Below are 20,108 nucleotides of genomic sequence, written 5' to 3'. Positions count from 1 at the left end.
ATAAATAAAAAGGTAGAAAAATAACAGAAATTTACAAATTAAAGTAAATCCTGATACCCTGGAGGTGGGAGAAATGTGGAGCACCCCTGCTTGTCTGGCAGCCTCCATAGAGTGAACCCTTATTTCCTGCATATCACAATGTTTTATACATTTTCTATTTGGTTCAGTTTTCAGAACCTCTCATTGATTAATTAGTTAAAATAGTTTCTCATGAATGGACAAAGTATAAATGAGGGGGGGAGTCCAGGAATATGCAAACAGTTTCTTTGTTTCCAAGTTCTGATGCAGGAATAGGGGAAGGTGTGGAGAAGAGATGACCAAATGTCTTTTGAAGTCAGCACAGACCAGTATTCAGTTCAGAGTTTATCAAGCTATAAAGACCTCCAGGATGTTGTAAAAGCTGCCTGGATGTTTCAATAGATGCCAAGTGTCATATATTTCATAAATTCTCCACATTGAATATAAGTCCTTCAATGACACCTAAATAATAGTGAAACCCCATAAATTACCCAACTATAGAAACTAAACACTTCTACGTATGTAAAACAAATTCTATTAAGTCTATTTACCCTTTAAGTGTTTCACATGGGCTAAAACAAAATATAAGTGAGGTTTTTAAACTTTTGAATATTTATTGAGGCTAAAAATGACACTTTCATAATTACTTTATTAATAAAATTCCCAATTTCTCCAGAGTGTACCTATAGCACATATGTGGTGGTAAGCTGCCGTATGGGCGCACGACTGGGCATAAAATGAAAGCTGCGCCATTCACAGCAGATTTGTATTTCAACATTGCACAGGCTACAAATCCTTTTTTTTTTTAAATATTTTTTTGGTAATGCTAACAAAGGAGGTCTCATTATTTGAGGGATTAGATACAATGTATAGATTATTAATTTTGGGGGTATATAACTTATTCACAAAATTTCATTAACTATTTCAAGGGGGACACAAACAAATTCATCATTGTTTATTTTTTAGTTTTAGAATTTTTTTCCCTACTTGCCATAACATAAATATATTTTCATCATAATTTTAATAATTTCAAACATATTTCATCTGTATTCTCTGGTTCACTACGATTGCGGTGATACCTCATTATTATACAGGCAGTCCCTGGGTTACGTACAAGATAGGTTCTGCAGGTTTGTTCTTAAGTTGAATTTGTATCTAAGTCGAAACCGTATACATTATAATTGTAACCCCAGGCAATTTTTTTTTATGACACTTGGATTTTAAAAATGTTGGATTGTCATAGGAACCAGGATTAATAATAAAGCTTAATTACAGACACCTGTGATAACTCTTATATCTGTTTATTGTAGCCTAGGTCGAAAGTACAGGAAATTACCAAAATCCAGAGCTCTGTTTGTAACTAGGGGTCGTCTGTAAGTCGGGTGTTCTTAAGTAGGGGACCGCCTGTAGTTTTTCATATCTTTGCTCAGTATTACTAAACAAAACCAATATTGGAGAAAATTGTTTTGTTTTTACTATCGACAATTTTTCAGGGGGATAACTTACTTTTTGCGAAAAAAATTGTTCTTTTCAGTCGTATCATATCAGGGAGCATAATTTTTTAAATCACTTTTTAGAACATTTTTTGTTAGGGTATTTGCTGAAATATTGTATATTATAGTAAGTTTTTCGTGTTTTTTTATTTACGTCCTTCACCGGGCGGGTTCAATATTGATTTAGATTTATTGTACAGATTGATACAGATTTGGTAGTACCAAATACAAACTTTTTGTGTTTTTTTTCTTTTATATGCATTAATTTGGATTTTATATGTACCGTATATACTTGTGTATAAGCTGAGTTTTTCAGCACAAAAAATGTGCTGAAAAATCTCACCTCAGCTTACGCGAGTCAATAAAAAAATAAACTTACTTGCTCACCTTTCAGCGTCCTGGATGCTCGTTGCGGCTTCCCGATGTCTTCTCTCTGCGGTAACAGCCTGCAGAAACGCGGCCATGACTGTGCATGACTGCATCTCTGCCAGATGTAACAGCGGAAAGAAGACAGAAGAGGACCCACAATGAGCATCTGAAAGCCGCGTAAGCATCACAGAAAATGGAAGGTGAGTATGTAAGTTTATTTTTTTACGTGCTTGGCAAACTGCAGGCTGGCTATATACTAAAGGGGGCTGACTGTATACTTAAGGGGACTGGCTGGCTGTATACTTAACCCCTTAAGGACGCAGCCTGTTTGCAGGTTAAGGCTCGCAACTTTTTTTTGAAATTTGACCAGTGTCTCTTCCTGTGGTAATAACTTTTGAACACTGTTACTTATCAAAGCGATTCTGAGACTGTTTTTTCCCCACATGTTGTACTTCATTTTAGTGGTAAATTTTGGCTGATAAGTTTTGCGTTTATTTACAAAAAAAAGAAAAAAATTATGAATTTTTAGAAAAATTTGCCATTTTCGAAATTCAAAATCACCGCGTTTTCAGGCAGATAGATTTACCACCTAAATAACTTGCAGAATAACATTTCCCATTTGTCTACTTTACATTTTCATAATTTTTGAAATGTTTGGATAATTTATTTTGACGTCACGCGGCCTACAAATCGTATAGCGATTTTCCGTATTTTCGGAATTGACTATTTTGGGGATAAATACTGTTTGAAATCAAATTTTACATATTTAGCAACAAAACCCCCTATATAACCAACCCATTTTCAAATCTGCACCCCTCAAACTATCAGAAACAGCTTTTACAAAGATTGTTAACCCCTTGAGATCTTCATAGTAATTTAATCAAAATGGCGGTGAAATTTAGAATGGTCAAATTTTGTCGGTTATACGTTCATTTAGCCCTAAAATTTACACATTTCCAAAAGATAAAAAGAGAAAACTCACCATAAAATTTGTTCTACAATTTCTCCTGAGTGCAGCGACCCCCCACACGTGGCCGTTACTTGTGTTATGGGGGCACAGCGAGGCGCAGAAGGGAAGGAGCACCCTGCAGCTGCCAGGATTTAAGTTTTCTGGTTGCCCCCTTTTGAAGGCTATAAAATTTTCGCTTTTCCGTTATTTGGGCCATGTGACGGCATTTTTTTTGCGGGACGAGATGCTTTTTCCAGTGTTACCATTTTGGGGTTGGTATCACCTATTGTTGAAAATTTTGGAACTTTTTTTGAGGTCATGATTAGAAAAGCATCAATTCTGTACCGGATTTTTTACTTTTTTTTTTTTCGTGCTCACCGTATAGCCTAATAATCATATTATCTTTATTCTATGGGTTGATACGATTACGGGGATGCCAGACATGAATATTTTTTCTTATGTTTTACTAAATTTGCCAAATAAAACCCTAATGTGGGGAAAAATCTATCATTTTTGCATCGCTGTCTTCCAAGTGGCATAACATTGTTACGTTTTTGGCTACAGAGCTGGTTGATAGCTTGTTTTTTGCGGAAAATGTTGTTCTTTGCAACAATATCATTTTGGAGTACATATGTTTTGTTGATCACTTTTTATTGCATTTTTAGTGGGATATAATAGGCAAAAATCATAATTTTTGGCGGGTTTTTGACGTTTTTTTTTACGGCGTTCATCATATGGGTTCAATAGTTATTTAGTTTTATTCTATGGATTGTTACGGACGCGGTGATACTATATATGTGGGGTTTGTGTTATGATTTAGACTTTTTTGAGCGTTATATGTCTCTTTATATGTTTTGGGGCTTATGGGCATTTTTAGTGATTTATAAAGTAATTTTTTATTGAAAAACATTATTTTGTACATTTTTTACATGATCCACCATGGGATATAAACAAGCAATCATCTGATTGCTTGTTCTTGATAATACTCTGCAATACTAATGTATTGCAGGGTATTATCAGTGCCAGCCTATGCAGATGCATAGGCTGACACTTTGCCTTTAAGATGACGTCACAGACGCCATCTTAAAGGCAAACCCTCCAGGTTTCTCTGGGGTCCCGATCGGACCCCAGAGGAGCCAAAACAGCGATCGGCCCCCCCGAAAACGGTGCGGGGGGGCCGATCGTGGGGTAAAGACCCCCAGAAGGCATGTTAAATGCCGCGGTCGCGTTGACCGCGGCATTTAACGGGTTAAACACCCGCGATCGGAGCCCACTCCGACCGCGGGTGTTAGCCGGGGATGTCAGCGGTAGATTACCGCTGAAATCCTGCGGCTAACGATGCCGGTTCGGCTGCTATGCAGCGCTGAACCGGCATCCGCTCTGCGCAGTAGCTGTACTGCGCTGAGCGCTAATCGCGGGGTTAAAGGGGTATTCTCGTCTGGACATTCACATTCAGTCTCACTAATCTTCCATTTATAAACATTTCTTCAATTGGATGTTATTAAAAAAAATGTTCCTGTGTGAAGATAATTTCCTATAAACATAGCCATGTTGTCCCTTAGAAACGAGATAGCTTCCTTGGTTACGACCACGTCACACTCTGGCAGTGGTAGCCAGACATGCGCTATAGAGCCCTGCCTGACCGCCTGGATTCAGCAATCATTACCACAGGATGGCTGTAGGATATCCAGTAGCTCCCGGACATTTCATATACAAAAACTTTTTGTTTCTTTGTGCAATCCCTCCAGCAGAGGTGGTCGTATCCAGGGAGGCAGTCTTGTTTCTAAGGGACCATATCTCTACATTTATGAGAAATTATCTTCACACAGGACCATTTTTTTAAATAACATCTAATTGAAGAAATGTATATTTATGGCAGATTTATCAAACTGAATGTGAATGCCCAGACAAGAATACCCCTTTAAGGAGACTGGCTGGCTGTATACTTAAGGGGGCTGGCTGTATACTTCTTGGGGCTGGATGGCTATATACTACTGGGGGCTGGCTATATACCACTGGGGGCTGGCAGGCTATATACCACTGGGGGCTGGCAGGCTATATACTACAGGGGTCTGGCTGTATACTACAGGGGGCAGGTGGCAATATACTACAGAGGGCTGGCTAAATACTACAGGGCGCTGGCAGACAATATAATACTTGTGGCTAGCAGGCAATATACTACTGGTGGTTGGCTAGCTATATACTACTGGGGGCTTGCTATATACTACTGGTGGTTGGCTGGCTATATACTACAGGGGGTTGGCTGGCTATATACTAATGGGGGATGACTGGGTATATAGTACTGGGGGCTGACTGGCTATATACTACTGGGGGCTGACTGGCTATATACTGGGGGGCTGGAAGGCTATATACTGGGATGCTGTGACCAATGCATTTCCCACCCTCAGCTTATACTCGAGCCAATAGATTTTCCCAGTTATTGGTGGTAAAATTAAGGGCCTCGGCTTATACTCGGGTCAGCTTATATTTGAGCATATATGGTAACTGGGGTGATTAGGGGACTTTTTTAAATTAATTAATTTATTTTATTATTATTATTATAAAATGATTTTTAGTTTTTTTTAAATTTTATTTTGCTTGAACAAGCATTCATTCAATCACTTGTTCATTCACAAGCACCATAGGTAGGGCACATGCGCAATGAAGCTGGGATATTATCCTGACTTCAATGAAGCAATGCAAAAATAGGAGCCAGTACTGAATTCTGCAGATGTGAGACCAATGTGCCTCATCAACCTGACATCTAGGTGAGTATTAATGGTTGTTTTTTTCACATTGCAGTCACTGACAGCTGTCATACAGGTTAATTTGGGATCCTAAACAGAGGATCGACACAGAGCTCTTGTTGGTTTAGGTTCCCAAATTGACCTGCAGTTCTCTTTAAGCATAGAGAACTCATAATATAACACAGTACTTGTCAGCTAACAACAGTTTCCCTGTGTAAAAGACAATTTTAATGCACCACTGTCATGGCCAAAGCCCCACCGCTTTACTACATGTACCACCATGTCCCCTGCTCTGACATCACAAAAATTCAAGGATCTCCTCTCCTGGATTCAGACACAGATTTTCTGAAGAAGATTTGCTTATGATGCAGGACACTTCACCTACAGTACAAAGCCATATGTTTAATTTATCGGTAACCCACTTCCTAACTGGCAGGTTCCCTTTAGACATTTCTTTCAATGTAAAATACATGTTTCGTTATTTGTGAGGATACAAGTTAACAGAATGTATAGAAATACAACCTGGATGAGCTGGAAAGGATTTGAAGATAGCATATACAACCACAGTATCACCGACATGAAATATATGGAAATGCAGTTTACAGTGTTGGCAGATAAGGCCAGTTCTGTATAATCTACCTTGGAAGTATATTAAACATGAAAGTAAAGATTTAGCTTTTCTGCTGTGCAAGATTTTATTGTAAAAAAAAAAAACCACACATTGCATTTCAATGCAGTTCCAGTAAATCATATCAGACATTTTGGTTGATAAAGAAAATGTATTGTGTATTTTATTTTTAAGAAAATAAGTAACTTATGAAATAAGATCTACTATTTCTTCTAGTGAAATATTCTGTAAGACCCTGGAATAGAAACATAGAGCAGGAAAGAAAGAAAGAATGAAAAAAAACACTTACCGTATATACTCGAGTATAAGCCGACCCAAGTATAAGCCGAGGCCCCTAATTTTACCACAAAAACCTGGTAACACCTATATATTTTTTACTCGAGTATAAGCCGAGTGTGGGTTTTCAGCACATTTTTTTTGTGCTGAAAAACTAGGCTTATACTCGAGTATATATGGTAATCTACCATAATTTTTTCATAATTCATAATTTTTTAAACCACCACTCAGAAAACGGTAATAAAATCTCTTCAATTAGCAATTGAATCCACCTAATTGATGTACTTGAAAATTGGATATCAACCACGAAAAAAAATAATCTCCCGTATATACAAATTACAAAAGAGAAAACACTTTAAAGCCTGTGAAATGTGACAATGCAAATCTGCTCTGAATGGCACTCCTTTGCGTTCTACGCCTGATTGTGTGCCCATACAGCAGTTTACCAACACATATTTTGCCCCATACTCAGGAGAAATTGGGTATCAAACTTTGTGGAGTTTTTCCTCATTTAATAAATTTTGGCTGTTTAATTTTCGGCCAAAAATAATTAAATTACAGCTGTAAATCACACCTCCATTTTGTTTTAACCTCTGTGAAACTGCTAAAGGGTCAACTTACTTCTTAAAGTTGATTTTTCATATATTGAGGGGTGTAGTTTCTAAAATGCCATAATTTGTGGGCTTTTACTGTTATTTAGGGTTCTCAAAGTCACATAAAGCTGCGCAGCTGCCTCTAAATACAGGTTTTGGTGATTTTCATAACAATTAGAAAAATTGCACCCAAAATTCTAAACAGCTTAGAAAAATAGATGATGCATGAAAACCATTCCAATATAAAGGAGACATTTGTTAGTTATGAAGTTTTTTGGGTGCTATGACTATTTTTGCCAAACTACTTTTAACCCCTTAAGGACGCAGGGTTTTTTTCGCTTATTTCTCGCTCTCCAAATTCAAAAATCCATAACTTTTTCATTTTTACGTGTACAGACCTGTGTGAGGGCTTATTTTGTGCCTAACAAATTTTACTTTCCCGTAATGTTATTTATTTTAACATGCCGTGTACCGCGAAGCTGAAAAAAAATTCCAAATGTGGAAAAACTGAAAAAAAACGTCACGTTCTTGTGGGCTCAGTTTTTTCGACTTTGACTGTGCACTCAAAATAACACCTCAGCTTTATTCTTTGGTTCGGTGCGATCGCGGTGATACCAAATTTATACAGGTTTTATTGTGTTTTAATACATTTTCAAAAATTAAACGAATGTGTACAAAAAAGAAAAAAAAATGTTGTCATCTTCTGATGCTAATAACTTTTTCATACTTTGGTGCACGGAGATGTGTGACATGTCATTTTTTGCGAAATGATGCAACGTTTTCATTGCTACCATTTTGAGGTCTGTGCGACATTTTGATAATTTTTTATTTCATTTTTTATGTGATGTAAAAAGGTGTAAAAGTCGCATTTCGGACATTTGGGCGCCTTTTCCCCCCTTGGAGGTCACCGCCCGCCGTAATCGCTTTTATATTTTGATAGATCGGGCATTTTGGGACGCGGCAATACCTAATATGTTTGTGATTTTTACTGTTTATTATGTTTTATATCCGTTCTAGGGAAAGGGGGGTGATTTGAACTTTTAATATTTTATAATTTTTTTTTATTTTTTAAACTTTTTTTTCTTTTTTTTCCCACTATTTTTTAGACCATCTAGGGTACATTAACCCTAGATGGTCAGATCGCTCCTACCATATACTGCAATACAACTGTATTGCAATATATGGCATTTTTGCAGCACATTCATTACAATGAGCCACAGGCTCATTGTAACGAATCTGCAGAAGCCATGAAGCCTCGTGTCAAAAGAAGACCCGAGGCTACCATGGCAACCGATCGCCGCCGTTTTTAAACGCCGCCGGCGAATTTGCCGGCGGAAATTACATGGTTTATAGCCGCGATCGGTGCAAGCACCCCCACCTTTTTATGAAGAGGACTCAGCCTGTGAGCCCTCTTCATACACTCCTTATACCTCTGCGCCATAGAGCTACGACGCAGAGCGTTATGGGGTTAAATACAATGTGTGACAAGAAAATAATCTCAAAATACCCTGGATATGTAAAAGCGTTACAAAGTTTTATCCTTTCATAATGATCCAGGGAAGATTTAAGATCAGGCTTAAAATAAGCCTAAAATGGCTTAGTCCAAAAGGGTTAAATATGTTTGTGTAATGATTATGATACAACTAATAAAGATTCATATAAATTAGAAGAAAACAACTCTACTTCTATTCATAACCTAACAGCTGCCTAATGGGTACTATGGCCTCCTTTCAATTTTACAATTTTCTCCAATAATATTGTATTAACTTATCACTTGAATTTCCACTTTGGTTTTTTAAACATATTGCCATGAAGGCAAAAAAATATTTTAAAGAGTAATCTGTCTTTATATAAATAGGTTTATAAAGAAAATGTATGGAACTTTCTTAAACATAATGATTTATCACAACACCATATGTATACCCCACCATATTGTATAAACAATCAACATGTACATTATCAATGTTAATACCCAGTATGTGTAAATCTTATTTGAGGTGTTGTGGTTAGGTCACTAGTATGGGCTAGCAGATGAAGACACTATCAGTAGAATTGTAAATTCTGAATGTTCAGCCATTTTACTAAGTACTGAGAGATGGTTGTATTTGTGCCAAAGACAAAAACAGGACTAGAGTTTGCCTCATAAACATTTTGTTGTTTGTCATGATAAGCTTGTACATCAGTGGTATGAAGTCAATGGAACCCATATGACTGGATATCTGGCTTGGTAGCCCAATGTCATGTAAATGTCTTCTGCTTATTTGAGTAGCTATTGTTTGATGCTCTTGGATGAATATGTAACATCAAACTTCACTTGCAGTACATAGTAGATGACTGCACACCATTCTTCTAATCAGCTTGTGCACCATTTGTTCTCAATTTAGTTTTTTGCTGTTCTCCCAATCAATGGGAATGATGTAGGGTGGGCGTGGCTGACCACCTCAGCCGGCCGAAAGTTGTTCACAATGGGTCTCTGTTCCTTGGAAACAAACAGGGGCATGGACCTGAAAGAGCGCAACAAAGGACACCGGGAGGGACCGCAGTTAATTATTTTTAAGGAGCTCCCACCGGCCGCATATGTATTTTTCATGGGCTCTCAAACAACCCCTTTAATTTTTAAGAGTGCTGACACCTTGGCCTATGTAGGTAATGATCTGCGAGAGTAATAAAACAAGGTTTCTCAGTTTATGTAATTCCACCCCTCTCATTTCATTTTTTAGTAGCAATAACTGGTACTTTGGCAAAATAGAAGGCAAGTGTACTATTAAGACTTGATCCAATTTATTCTGTATTCTATGCCCCTCCCAAATTCCATAGATTGGAGCTAGTTTCTTTAAAATGACAATATTTGTGGAAATAGGCAACGCCAGCTACTTCATTGATTACATAACTTTACGGCTTGTCTATGTTGGTTTCGCAATGTCAATGTTGAGGAGCGTTGAATGTGGTAACTTGCTGGCCAATAAACCATTAGGTGCATGACCATTAGGGGAATGTAAGCACATCTCCACTATTAGGAATTACCTCTTCCTAAAGTCTGAGTGCAAACAATCTTTATGTCACTGTAGACTTATTGGTATCATACAATGCAGACAATAAAATAGTAAACTATTAAGGAACACGGAAGGATAAAAATGATAATTATGTTCTTGTATTTATTCAATGCTGTGTTTGTTCAGTGTAATACATCCATTTTATTTATTTTTACTGTAATGCTTGGAAGAAATTAGAAAATTATTGGATTTTTTTTTCTATTTTGATATTTTAGGAAAAATAAATATATTTCTTAAAAAAAAAGTTGTGAAAATGTCTAGACTGTGAGTACATGGATACTTCAGAGAGGTTGTTACAGGACAAAAAGTATGTATTATACCAGGAGACAAAATACATACTGTAGATGCTTTATTGCTTTCTCCTCACCTGCTAAATAGTTTTATGTGTTGCCACATCTCAAGCCCAATAGAAATAAAGCTGCGCTGTAGCAGGAGACATAAGCAAAGGACACCTTATTTTCCAGTATATTTTACAAAATTAAAGGGGTCATCTGAGCAGGAAATGTACTCTGCATTTAGGACCTTGCTGTTCCAGTGTTCCTTCTGCACTGTATACAATCTTTGAGTTATGTACATAACTCTGTTGTTGCATAAGGAACCTTCCGAGAACCGATGCTGGAATGGCCGGTTATAGGTTATTTTCCTGCTCTTAGCCATGTTTCTTTTCATATAAACTGACTTTACCTTGGACATTTATAAATGGCATTTGCACAATGTCCATCTAGACACAGCAGTAATGTTGACCTTATAGAATTACAAACTATATATTGTAGGTTGACAGAGTAATTAGGCAACTGAAAGCCTATAATGATTGAGCACTTTGGTTCTACCGAAACATAAAACTCTGTGGGTCATGTAACTTCACTTTCCACATTTGAGCCAAGTCTTAAACATAGAGCAAAGCTAATAATGGAAGTCCGGGCACTACAGTCACCTGGTTAGAAGCACTTTGACTCAATTAGACCTATGTTGTCTTCCAGCCTTCACTTCAAACACACATTATCAGTGAGGTTTAAACTGGGCTTATAATGGGTACCATTCCAAATTACAGCTTGGTTGAGCATTATTAGCAGTCCCTCTTCCTTAATAGTACCTGATTTTTATTTATTTTTTTCCTATTGCAAGAAAGGGAATTACACTTTCCAAAGTTTGGGTCACTAATTAATGTCACCTGATGGCAAAATCGCAACCATTACATTCTATCTTTAAGCACTATTGTTTAAGACCGGCACTGACAAAATGCTATTTCTTTCCACAGCCATTTAATCACACCGTTGTTGAGCACAAAACATCTATTTAAAAATATATACTGGAAATAACTTGAGGTATACTCAATGCTTCTCTGCAGAATTTATAACAATTTATGTCTGTTATGTCTGTAAACATGAGAGGGGAATGACTTTTTTATGTCATTCACATAAATGAGGAATCTAAAAACATTTTGTAAATTTAGCTCTTCATCTCAATCAGTGTAGTTCTCCTGGCTGATCAACACATCTGGTTGTAATGTTCTGCAAATGTCTGTTTGATTGACAGATCATCAGCTTCTCTAATCTGGGTTGTGTCTCGCGTGCCAATTCCAGTGATGCATGCCTGATCCAATCGGCTGCAGCGACAGTGGCCACTCTTTTCATATAAACCAGCCACAATTATTTACCTGTGCCTGTTATTAACTTTGTCTTGATACTCTGCTGTGATTTTGCTGCCCCATTGCCTGCTTTAGTGTTGTGATGTTGCCTTCTTCTCCATCTTGTGCCTGTTGGGTTGTCAGCTTTCTGAACTGTGCTTTTATCCAGGGTAGGGACTTCCGCCCAGTTGTTTTTTTATCACAGGGGCCGCAAGTAGACAGGGAAAGAGGTTGTGGGAAGTGCAGGGCTCACAACTCTCCTGTGTCTTGACACCAATTTTGATTGACTCCAAAAGGCTTCCCTATAATAATGAAAATAATGTGTTCCTGATACATTTATAGCTAAGTTTCACTACACACTGATCATGATATCTTATCAGAGTGGTTGTTAAAGCATCAAATGTTCAGTTAAATTTTGCTTTATTTATATGTTGCAAAAAAGCTACGTATCCAACAAGTTATAAAAGATAAAGCATATATTATATCTTCCTGACATTATATATGACTTTATCAGCATATCCCCTCAGCATGTTATCAGCTGACTCAAAACCCTAAATGGAAAGATGCATGACCTCATGGGATACAGACATAGGGGCACATATACTTACCTGGTCTGGTGGAGTTCCCAAAAGTGCATTGTCCGATGACAATGCACTGTGCCGCAATTCAATAAGATTGTGCGCCCGATAACCTGCATGTGTCACTTCCCCGATCAGGTCTGCCGGAAATGACCATCTTCCACCCGGTGTATGTTAGTGCATGTCTTTCGACTCAATTTTTAAGTTAAATCCTGCAGTTTGTCCGAATCCATTGGATTGTCCAACAGCCTGCCTCCTGATTTGTGTTGCATGAAAGCCTGCGTGATTGCACCAAAATCCGATAGTGTGTGACACAATCGCCTGCTAAATACCTGTCCCAGCGGCCCGATCCCCGAAAACGTTGGAAAACCAGACGGAAATGCGATCTGCGGACCCTTTTTAAATACAGTAAACCCCATAATCTTACCTCTAGACAAAGCATTACTAATCTGGGTCTAGGTTCACAAGGGATAGATAAGCTGGAGTAAGATAAAGTCCACAGAAGTGTCACAAAGCTAATAAAGGGAAAGTATTGAAAGAGTTAGATTTCGTTTAGTTTTTAGAAAAGACATACTGTATGATTATAATAAATGTAAAATAGTGCATATACAGGTTGTACAAAAATAGGTTTTAAAATGTAGGGTACAAAAGGCCTTCTCAGCCCATTGCTAGAGGAATATTAGGGGGACATTTATCTATCTTTACACAAAGCATAAACAATGGCTATAAATAGTGATGAGCAGACCCGTTAGAATTTATATTTGGCCTAGTTCGACTGAACCCCAATTTAAAAACTGGATCAGGATTCAGGGAAAAAACATGACATCATCAGGTAGTAATGATCCTCCCCAAAATGGCTCCACCTTGGGATGTTAATGCTGCTGGCAATTTTGCCAGTGCCATTTAAAGAGTCAACTCACGTGATCGGTTCCAGCACTGATCACAGGCATTAATGGTCGGTGTTAAGCTATTAGAAAACCAAATTTAAAGTTTAGGTATTGAGTCACCAGGGATTGATGATATTCCCAAAATGTGATTTAAATACCGCTGATGATTTTGCCAGCAGAATTAACAACCACGATCGGTGCTAGCACCTGTGATGTGCATTAATGGCAGAGGGTATAGTTGAACCCAGACACAGATCTGGGTCCGCTCAACACTAGCTATAGTAAATACTGCAAACATATAGGTAAATAACAAGAAAAAATCTTTATCCTTGACTCACTGGGAGTTTCTCAGCATGATAGAAAAATACATCTGCTCAGGAAAGACACATTCCATAACTCGGCTTCTTATGTTAGCAGCTTTTCTATTCACAACCTATTAATATAAAAGGCAAAACAGATTTTCTAAAATAACTGTTCATGCTCAAATATTATTTATTCTATCTAAAATAAACCCTTTGAAAAATACAACTTGTATTGCAAAAATAAGCTACATCAACAGAAAAATTAAAAGGTTAAAAAAAATGATTGTGAAGGGGCCACAGAGCTCATGAGAAAACTGCATCTTCAGTTTTTTACTTACATATCATCTACTCTATAGTAGTTTTGCTGAAAATTTCAACTTTGCCAAGTGACGGACCCTTGCTGATCCAATATTGATAACCTAACCTTCCACAGAATGATTACACTAATGATTGTACATATGTGTTCACCCTTAGCTGAGCTTGAATGATAGTGCATAGTACAGACAGCATATTTACATCTGTATTGAGAGAGCTTAAGGGTTGAACCCTCTCAGTACAGAGTGTCTGCAGCAGACACCTACAATTGGTGCTGGCACAGATCACAGGTGCTAACATTTTAACTATTGATGTCAAACCACAACATGCTCGCAACTATATTGAAAATAATATTCATCTGCCCATGACCTCATTGGAAGGAAGCCATCTTACTACCCGGGGAATGATTCTCAATGGGCCTCATTTACTTACTTGGCCGCTGGAGTTTAACGAAAGTGCATTGTCCAACGACAATGCGTTGTGTGCCGTGATTCACTTAGATCGTGCGCCCAATATCCTGCATGTGTTGCTTCCCCGCTCAGGTCCGCCTTCTACTTTGTGGTGCATGTAAGTGTATTGTCTTGCAACAAAATTTTAAAGTTTAATCCTGTGCTCACTCCGAATCAGTTGGATCATCCGACGGCACCCCCCCCCCCAATTTATGTCGCATGGAAGCCAGCTTGCCAAAAACTACTGGCATGCGACACAATCCCAGCTCAGGAAACTGTAAAATTTTTGTCCAAGCCGTGCAATCCCTGAAAACGGTGAACAGTCCGACGAAAGTGCGATCTGTGACCCTCAGTAAATGAGTCCCAGTATGTTGGAAAACACTTGATTTGTAGTATATTGCATGAACAATCAAAACAAAATAAATACATAAAAATGTTAATGACTCCAAGGAATATACATATAAATAAATAAACAAAACCATAAACATTTTCTGTATCTCGGAGTCCCAAAATGTCATATCTATAAAAAATAATTATCCCATGCAGTGAATAGGTAATGGAAAAATGTCTCAATTATGTAAATAAATAAATATAAATGAAAATGTCAGCTGTTCTTTCAAAAAGTAATCCTTACACAAGTATGGATATTTGGTTTGGACCACAAAACAGTAAAAAGGAAATTTTAAGCTATTGAAGCAACTATTTTTTTCGGTCGTTTGGGTAATCTATTTGGAATTAGTTTTTTTAACTCTTCAGTGCATTGCATGGAATATTAAATGTTGCCACTAGGAAGTACACCTTGTCCCACAACTAACATGTCCTTGTGAATGCTCTGGAAATGGAGAGCCACAATATGACGGGCAGCATTGAAAAAATACCTCTAGGGTGCGGTCAGGTTATAACACTAGACTTACAAAAACGGGAAAAGAAAAGTATAATCCAAGAGACACAAACCAAGAACACACACAAGATGTAGAAAACAAATACTTTATTAAACACATGTAAACAACACTACAGGAATTAAAAACAATGAAAACTTTTTTTTTAAAAAACAGGCAAATAAAACGAGCTGCAGTCCACCAACCACCCTACAACTAGAAATGAAGTTTTAAGTATCTCAGTTAGCACCATGATAAATGGTGAAAATAAATATAATAACACACTGTTGTAATAGATTTAACAACACAATAAAGATAAATTCATGCCTATATTCCTAAAGTATCCTCTATTGTACTGTTTATCATATATCTTCATAATGTATTTTGCTTCTAAGTGAGATAAATACTCCAAAAGGAAAAAAGAAAGGAAATGCAAAAAATAAAAAACTAAATGGTTGTGGCATGTAATTAGGTTACATGGTTTTTACAAGAATTCCATAAAAAAAAACCTAGGGACAGAAAAGAATAAAGTACTGCATATAGGCAGTCCCCGGGTTACATACAAGATATGTTCTGTAGGTTTGTTCTTAAGTTTAATTGTACACTCACCTGCCACTTTATTAGGTACACCATGCTAGTAACTGGTTGGAACCCCTTTTGCCTTCAGAACTGCCTCAATTCTTCATGGCATAGATTCAACAAGGTGCTGGAAGCATTCCTCAGAGATTTTGGTCCATATTGACATGATGGCATCACACAGTTGCCGCAGATTTGTCGGCTGCACATCCATGATGCGAATCTCCCGTTCCACCACATCTCAAAGATGCTCTATTGGATTGAGATCTGGTGTCTGTGGAGGCCATTTGAGTACAGTGAACTCATTGTCATGTTCAAGAAACCAGTCTGAGATGATTCCAGCTTTATGACGTGGCGCATTATCCTGCTGAAAGTAGCCATCAGATGTTGGGTACATTGTGGTCATAAAGGGATGCCCATGGTCAGCAACAATACTCAGGTAGGCTGTGGCGTTGCAACGATGCTCAATTGGTACCAAGGGGCCCAAAGAGTGCCAAGAAAATATTCCCCACACCATGACACCACCACCACCAGCCTGAACCGTTGATACAAGGCAGGTTGGATCCATGCTTTCATGTTGTTGACGCCAAATTCTGACCCTACCATCCGAATGTCGCAGCAGAAATCGAGACTCATCAGACCAGGCAACGTTTTTTCAATCTTCTACTGTCCAATTTCGATGAGCTTGTGCAAATTGTAGCCTCAGTTTCCTGTTCTTAGCTGAAAGGAGTGGCACCCGGTGTGGTCTTCTGCTGCTGTAGCCCATCTGCCTCAAAGTTCAACCTACTGTGCATTCAGAGATGCTCTACTGCCTACCTTGGTTGGCGATTTGAGTCACTGTTGCCTTTCTATCAGCTTGAACCAGTCTGCCCATTCTCCTCTGACCTCTGGCATCAACAAGGCATTTCCGCCCACAGAACTGCCGCTCACTGGATGTTTTTTCTTTTTCGAAACATTCTCTGTAAACCCTAGAGATGGTTGTGCGTGAAAATCCCAGTAGATCAGCAGTTTCTGAAATACTCAGACCAGCCCTTCTGGCACCAACAACCATGCCACGTTCAAAGGCACTCAAATCACCTTTCTTCCCCATACTGATGCTCGGTTTGAACTGCAGGAGATTGTCTTGACCATGTCTACATGCCTAAATGCACTGAGTTGCCGCCATGTGATTGGCTGATTAGAAATTAAGTGTTAACGAGCAGTTGGACAGGTGTACCTAATAAAGTGGCCGGTGAGTGTATATAAGTCAAAGCTATATATTTTATAATTGTAACCCCAGACAAATGTTTTCTGGTCTCTGTGACAATTGGATTTTAAAAATGTTGGGTTGTCATGAGAACCAGGATTAACAATAAATCTTAATTGCAGACACCTTTGATAACTGTTACAGCTGTTAATTGTAGCTTAGAGCTAAAGTACAGTAAATTATCAGAATCCAGAGGTCCGTTTGTAAGTAGGGGTCGTCTGTAAGTCGGGTGTTCTTAAGTAGGGGACCGCCTGTACTAACCCTGCTCCACTCATCTGGATCATGATTGCAAGGTTTTGTCTAATCTTCAGTGACCTCAGTGGGCTCTGGTAGCATGTAACAAGTGAAGTTACTGGGGCGTACTATGACTCTGACTTGCCACTGTGACCCTCTGACTGCCAGTGCTTCTTGCCCAGCCAGGAGTATAAGAGAGCAAGAAATTTCTGGAGAGCTGCAATGTTGGAACAGACAACCCGAGCAAAATAAATATATATTTTAACTATAATTATATTTTATCTTACACTGCCCTAGTCCCTAGTCCAAAATCCCCAAAAGGTTAGTTTTGAGTGCCCAGTTCCATTTATTTATGGTTTTTGCTTCTTAACCCTCTCCATACAAAATGGGTGTGAAAATTCAATAGGAAACCAGTAAAATTAAAAATTCTGGAATATTGTAGCATTGCAGTATATGGTTTAAGCGAGCAAATGCCTATGATTCAAAAATCCTATGGCACCAAAAATATTTTTAAACAAAAAGTAAATAAATTTGTTTGGTAAAAAAAAAAAAATAGGGTAGATTGAGACACGAGGTGAGTGAGCAGAGCAGTTATTGTTTATTGTAGGTGATCCTGAACAGGTGGGTTTTCAGATTGTGTTTGAAGGATTGGAAGGTGGGGACAGTCTGTCACATTTTGGTAGAGACTTCCAGAGTATGCAGAGGTCCTGGATATGGTTGTCAATCTACAATAAGCCGAGGTTGAAAGTATCTGATCCCTTGTATTGAGATGTGCAAGTACTGAGCTGGGAACTATCTATAAGCTGAAATTGGCATAAACAATCAAAAAGTATTGTGATGTTCGGTATATTATAAGGTGCTAAAAAGTAAAAACTTTACCCCAATTTTCATATTTTATGGAAATCTGATTATTTGTGCCTTTCTGTTTAGAGCATGGCCAAATTAAACAGTGCAACTGCTTCATTCATGCTGCCAATAACAGTTTTATGTTCATTTAATTACTAACAATTTCCTGATAAAATTGTAGCATAATAGTTTGGATGTTCCCTTTACATCCTGCAACGGCGGAGGATAAAGACACAGGTTGTAAGCACTATCCGGGCAATTTGCCAGCACAAAAAACACACGTTAGTGCAGAGGCTCATTAAAGTCTCACAACATTTGAAACAGACAAGTAAATGGAACCTCTCTTAAATCTGAGGGGGGTATAGCACACCATGGATGATAGAATCATCAAATGAAAGCTTAACGTCAAGTTTAATTATTGTTACTGATTACCTCTATTTGAGAATTCACAAAACACTTTGCATGTTGAGTAGCTATTCAGCAATCCAGTTCTTTCTCAATAATTACAATCCCAGACACAATTTATTCGCTCTTTCCAGATATTCTAGATTGTTTCTAACTTAGTCCTATTGTTATTGGGGAGAGCTATGCTCAGGTCATTCTACAGAACACACTACTTGCATCATTGTTTCAAGATTTTTTTCTCATTTGGACATATTTGCTATGTAGATTTTGGTTGATTGATTTTTTTTTTTTCTCATCAACAGATGTCTGCTGTTTTCTTCGCAACCTAAAATTAAGGAGAATCAAAATCTGGATTCATGTTTGGATGAATTTTTGATTGCCTTTTCTGATAAATCAGCTGTGCTTCATGAGCAAGTAGTAAGTTCATGTGATTTCTATTTTTAGTGAGATATTATTGACTAATTTTAATCTGACACTTTATGCCATCCTATTTATAGAAGTATAAAACATACTTTTTGAAAGTAATTGCCTCATGCACACCATGTGCATTAAGCAGTATGCAAATAAGTGAACGCTCTATGATGTCAATAGAAAATTGCTGCACAGGCCGCAAAGATGTGCAGGAATAGGACCTGCCCTATAATCTGCATCACAAGTCGGCACAGGAAACGAATAAAAATAGGGTCCAGCTCACCATCCTCTGCTTCCACCTAAGATCCTACCACTGTAAGGTGAAACAAGACATAACATGATAAAAAGATAAAGATAAAAAGCCGGAATTCAGGTTTCAGCAAACAATTGCTTTCATAAACACGAGTTGTGAGAAAAATTCACCCACTTATGGGAAGAGTCAGCATTCTCCATTCCAATGCAATCTCATCCAAGGCTCCATACATACGGAGAGCAATCTGCTCCCAGTCATCCGGGGCCACCCCCTGGGCCAAGACCTAACAGAAGGCATGAAGATGTTTAAATTTGTGCCATTAAAGGAATAATTGAAGCTTCCCATTAGCTGGACTAAAAGTATTGTTTTGCACTCGGCACAGGCAATCCCGATTGTCATGAGCCATACAAAGTAATTGGTCCTTGTGTTAGCCATAAAAAAAGTCAAGTACAGGCAGTCCCCGGGTTACGTACAAGATAGGTTCTTTAGGTTGGTTCTTAAGTTGAATTTGTTTGTAAGTCGGAACTGTATATTTTATCATTGTAAAAATATTTTTTGGTCTCTGTGACAATTGGATTTTAAAACTTTTGGGTTATCATAAGAACCAGGATTAACAAGAAAGCTTAACTGCAGACACCTGTGATAACTGTTACAGTTGTTTATTGTAGCCTAAGGCTAAAGTACAGTAAATTACCAACATCCAGAGGTCCGTTTGTAACTAGGGGTCGTATGTAAGTCAGGTGTTCTTAAGTAGGGGACCGCCTGTACAAGGTTCCATTACACATTCTTGTGCATGAGGCTTAAGATTGGACAGTCTGATGCAACTCCAGATTCATCAAGTGTCTAATGCTAAATGATAAATATGGCTATATTTATATTTCTGTTTTTCTTTTTGAATAAATCATTTATTAAACATTTTACATAGTACATCCATAAATATCAACAAACATTTTAGTTTGGAAAGGGTATACGGAA

The 20,108-nt window shown here is 37.9% G+C and overlaps 1 protein-coding gene across 2 annotated transcripts in view; it reads left to right on the top strand.

The window, feature by feature from the left end:
• The window catches only part of SNTG1 (syntrophin gamma 1), a 419,742-nt gene that overhangs the window by 204,963 nt on the left and 194,671 nt on the right, over window positions 1-20,108 (top strand). For both annotated transcript variants that reach the window (XM_072151935.1, XM_072151933.1), the window contains one exon: window positions 18,772-18,886. The gene's annotated coding sequence lies outside the window, so the exon portion shown is untranslated. The remainder of the gene's footprint in view (window positions 1-18,771; window positions 18,887-20,108) is intronic.

Source organism: Engystomops pustulosus, chromosome 5 (assembly GCF_040894005.1).
Source record: "Engystomops pustulosus chromosome 5, aEngPut4.maternal, whole genome shotgun sequence".
In the NCBI taxonomy this organism is placed as follows: Eukaryota; Metazoa; Chordata; class Amphibia; order Anura; family Leptodactylidae; genus Engystomops; species Engystomops pustulosus.
This window is presented reverse-complemented; position numbering and strand designations above follow the sequence as displayed.